At 43.9% G+C, this 5,202-nt stretch overlaps 1 pseudogene; it reads left to right on the top strand.

Moving 5' to 3' along the window:
• Positions 1-4,555, top strand: LOC123081029 (pectin acetylesterase 5-like; annotated as a pseudogene).
• Positions 4,556-5,202: the final 647 nt, after the last annotated feature.

Raw genomic sequence — 5,202 nt, 5'->3', positions numbered from 1 at the left:
ACCAGTAAATGCTCTTAGTCACTTTACAACTCTCTCTTGCAGGTGGGCCACACCTGGAATGGCGACTCGTGGGCGCACAGCCACCGCCGCCGGCGGCGCGTCTGCCATCGCCGGAAACATCCAAAGTCGGCACGGCGGCGGCCCATCCCGCCATTGCTGGTGCTCCTCGCTCCACCACGGCTTCGTTCCCACCAGGTAGTAAGTAGTATTGTAAGACTCGCGCATGTGCTGTCGTCCTTGCTTCGCCTGATAAAGAAAGGCCACCGGGAAGTCGTCGCCGATGCGGCCGCGGCCAGATCCACATCCACCAACCACCGCTCCACCCGCTCGCTGCCGCTGCCGCCCGTCGCCACCAGCCTGTCCCTCATGCATCCCCTCTCCTCCTCCTCCGCCTCCGCCGCGCCGGCGACGCACCGCCTGCGCCTCTGGTGGCGCCGCCTCGGCCGCCGCGGGGCCGCCGGGGCCGCGGCGTTCGCCTTCGCGCTCCTCGCCGCCGCATTCTTCCTCCTCAGCCCCTCCCGCGACGCTTCCGCCCCGTCGACCTCATCGTACCCGTCCTACGGCCACCGGCTCCCCACGCTCGTCGACCTCACCCTCGTCGCCGGCGCCAAGGAGAGGGGCGCGGTGTGCCTGGACGGGACCCCGCCTGGGTACCACTGGCTCCCGGGGTTCGGCGAGGGGTCCGACAAGTGGCTCCTCCACTTGGAGGTGACGGCTAGCGTCTTGCGCGCTATCTGTTTGAACTTGCGCCTCAATGGAGATAACTGAAGCTTGTTTTGGTGTTGGGCTGCAGGGTGGAAGCTGGTGCAGGAATCTGACATGGTGTGCTCAGCGTAAAGAAACAAATTTAGGTTCCTCTGACCACATGGAAAGGCGTGCCGAGTTCGTCGGCATCTTGAGCGACGACGAACTGCAGAATCCAGGTATATTCTATTAGTGTTCTGCAGATGCCGAATATGCAGCATAGGCTGCAGTGTCTCCAATGTCCAGGTTATACAAATGAGCGATAGCTCGTTCCAATGTTGTGCAGTTTTGGAGTGTAAAATATCCTCAGGATTATCGATGATTGATTTACTCTGGGTAACTTTCAGACCTTTTTTCAGCTGTAGTAGACTAGACGTTGCACACACTGTAATATCTGGCTGTTCTGCTTGAGTTTGAGGAATCTTTTCTTCACTAATTTACTCTGGGAACGATCTTTCTGATACACTCCCTCTAGTGATCGATGTCAATACACACACTACACTTACGACATCCGCTGAGAAATGTTCCGTTTAAACCTGCAGATTTTTACAATTGGAACAAAGTGAAGGTAAGGTATTGTGATGGTGCGTCATTTTCTGGTAACGTCGAAGAGGAATTTCAGGTTGGCAGAACCTTCTGTAAATTACTTGTCAGTTCCTGCATCATACGGTCCAGTTCATTACTAGATATCCTGACTAATCCTCTGATGTATGCAGGAGGATGGCACCCCTTTCTTCTTCAGGGGCCAGCGTATCTGGGAAGCAGTCATGAGTGAACTTTTATCAAAGGGCCTATCCCGTGCTAAAGAGGTAGCCTTCCTACAAAATAGGTGTGGTCGTTGATATCTGGGTTAGACAGAAGCAATGTTTGAATTTGAACTGTACATGAGTTGCAAGATTTCTTCTTGTTGCCATGTTAACAGATCAGTTGTACTGGTCAAACCTACAACTAGCCTCACCACGGCGAAGAAATGAAGAAATAGATTAGCAACTTGACACCAATCAAACACTAGATAGTATTTCATTTTTTGATATTCATATCACTTCTATGTAAATGCATCAAAGGTTATTTTGTCCTGAATGGATATCTTTGTGTTTTGTTTAAAATCTCGAGTCACTTTATGATATGCATTTTGGATGCAGTGATAGACTGATAATTCAGGCCATATGTAGATATTGAAATTTTATTTTCTGCATGGAATTTGATCTTTACTCTGCGTCATCCAGTCAGTTGTTTATAACATCATATTACTATGTAGTGCGTAATATTCTTGGACTCTGTATGCTCACACAAAGAAAGAAAACATAGGTTGGGCCTGGAGGTTGGTGTCATCAATGATGGCATGATAGTCTCACTAGGTTTTGGTGAATATTTAATTTGTGTCAGAATTGAGAAATTGAGATCAGTTGATGGTCACTTGCTTTTATTAGTTTATCTTCGGACCTTTTGATTTCATTTATTAATTTATCTCTGTAATGCCACTCATTATTCTTATTCTTTTTGTTGTGATATGCTGCTGATCATTCCTACACTTTCAGGCTTTTCTTACAGGCTGCTCGGCTGGTGGTCTATCCACTTACATTCACTGTGATGACTTCCGTGCACTTGTACCAAAGGCGTCTACTGTTAAGTGTCTTGCCGATGGTGGTTTTTTCCTTGATGTGTATGTGCTTGATCTGATTCTGCGGTTACTGTATTTCATCATGGCCCGCCCAGTACCCCTCCCTAGCCAATTGCCCTAGCATATTCAGGGGTTAATTTTTCATTGTGATATCTGCAGCAGTTTAGGATAAGCAGGTGGGAGGTGGCACTATCAATTGTCACATGCTACATTTTGAAAACTTAATCTCGATGTTAATTTACGAATGCTTGGTATTGACATGAATTTATTCAGTGTTAGTTTTGATTGCCCAAAATGTTTATATCATAAACCACTTGTAAAAACTAGCCAAAAGAGATTGTCATCTGTGCTGCTCACCCGAGATGACTCAGTGCTGGTTCAAGTTCGTTGTGTATGCTTGCCATTTCTGACCTTCTAACATGGTCTCTGTTAACATACGCGCAGCCTAAGTTATTACTTATTAGTTCTTTTGAGTAACAAATAATGTTGGCTCTATTTGGCTGGTCCTTCCCTTTGGTTCATTACAGGGAAGACATTTCTGGGAGAAGATATATGCGTGGATTTTATAACGATGTTGCTCGTCTACAGGTGTCTCCCTCTCCTTCTCTCCAATTCAGGCAGTAGTGTTCTTCCCCCTCCAATTGACCATTTCTTGTATTAACTCTTAACCATATGTGCAAGATTCATGTGTTCTCTGAATGGTTTTTGCAGGACCTGCGGAAAAAGTTTACTCATTGCAGTTCAGATATGGAGCCGGGACAGGTTAGCCTTTTGTTTATTTCATGTCACAATTATGATATTAGTATCATTTGTGTCACCATTACTATCAGGCTTCATGCTAAGCACTACTCTATCCTGTGCATGCCAGTGCATTTTTCCACGGGAAGTTGCAAAAGGCATCCACACCCCAATGTTCATTCTCAATCCAGCATATGATGTTTGGCAGGTACAAATCTGCATCTGTTGTAAACCTTTTCAATGTTCTGTAGCAACATCAATAAGAACATGATACACTTGCCGCTCTTCTGTTTTCCAGGTGGAGCACGTCTTGTCTCCAGAAGGATCCGACCCTGAACACTTGTGGCAAAATTGCAGGCTGGATATTACTAAGTGTGATTCCAAACAGCTCGAAACTCTCCAAGGTAACAGTAGAATAAATTTGTGATATCTGCTCCTCCCTTCTTCTCGATAACATGTGTCGCATGCATGTCATATCTGGCTTAACAAGTATGCACTTAGCAGGTTTCAGGAAAGAGTTGCTTGATGCTCTAAGTGAATTCAAGAAGAAAAAGGACTGGGGCATGTTCATTAACTCCTGCTATATACACTGTCAATCAATGAACTCCTTGACTTGGCACTCTCCATCTGCCCCTAGAATTAACAACAAGGTAGGCCCCACCTCTCATCTGTACAGGGACTGTGTAACATAGTCTGCATTCACAAGTATATGGGTCGTCTTGTCGTAACTAGCATAGTTTTGAGCGTCTAAAAAATATTATGTCTCAGAAACTAGCATGTCTTTTCTAAAGGAGTCTTAGAAATAAATGATGTGGTTTACTGTAATAACGTTAGTGTGAGCTACACGAGTATCCTAGCATGCTAAACATATACAGTATTTCATAGGAGGAAAATTAATTGATATTGTGCAAGTACTTCCTATCTACTAATATTCCGAGACTAAACAGGGTCCATCCATTACAACCCTGTCAGTTCAGTTATACGATTACTGGCATATGCTAACTCAATTTAAATCATGTTGAACAACAGACAATCGCTGAATCGGTGGGAGACTGGTTCTTTAACCGGAGAGAGGTGAAGGAAATCGACTGTGAATACCCCTGCAACCCGACATGCCACAACGCGGTCCTCGATCAACCTTACAATGAAGAATGACAGCCATTTTCCGCCAAAGCATTTTGGTGATCTTCAGCACAGTTTGCCCTATGTGTGCTCAGAAATGGGCAGTGGGTAAGTTTTTGTTTTTTGAGGGAACACCGAGCTCAGATCTGATTCAAACATGTACTAGAGAAGTGTTGAAATATAGAAACTGTAGATTTGCAGAGGGAAACAGTTGATAACTGATGATATGATACTGGTATGTATGTATGTATGTCCTTGTGGAGAAGCATGAGCCTGTCAGCTCAGTGCGCATGCATTATTTCCAAACCATAAAAGCCGGCTAGTAATTAATACTTTCTCCGTTCCTAAATATAAGGTTTTTTTAGGGATTTCAATAAGAACTACATATGGATGTATATAGATATAGTATTTTAGAGTGTGGATTCACTCATTTTGCTTCGCATGTAGTCTGCATTGGAATCTCTAGAATTGTAACATATCAGAGACACAAGTTTTGGTAAGCCTTAACCAAAAGGAAGCCGTATCAAAAGCTAAAGAGAAGGGTTCACAATTTTTTTAAATATTATTCATGAACTTGAAAAAAAGGGAAGACTAAAAGACAAAATAAAAAAAAAACAAAAAAAAGGAAAAACCAGATAGAGAAAATACTGGAAAAAGTTGGTTGGAAAATACTGGAAAATAATCAAAACAAAAAAAAGGTCCAGATACCCACACGTACAGATAAAAAAGGACAAGGCAGGCAGACGCAGACCCTCACAACCAGTTTAAAAAAAATGTTTCAAAGAAAAGGCAGACCCACACGAGGAGTTTTTTCGAAAAAAGATAGACCCTCACCAGCAACCAGGAAAACAACCTGACGAACGACACTAGCACGAGGCACATCGAAAGGGCAAAAAAAAAAAACATTTTTGCACGAATCACATAGCCTGAGATAACTATTTCACATCTAGATGTGAAATAGCAAATCTGTAAAAAGA

Source organism: Triticum aestivum, chromosome 3D, assembly GCF_018294505.1.
Source record: "Triticum aestivum cultivar Chinese Spring chromosome 3D, IWGSC CS RefSeq v2.1, whole genome shotgun sequence".
In the NCBI taxonomy this organism is placed as follows: Eukaryota; Viridiplantae; Streptophyta; class Magnoliopsida; order Poales; family Poaceae; genus Triticum; species Triticum aestivum.
This window is presented reverse-complemented; position numbering and strand designations above follow the sequence as displayed.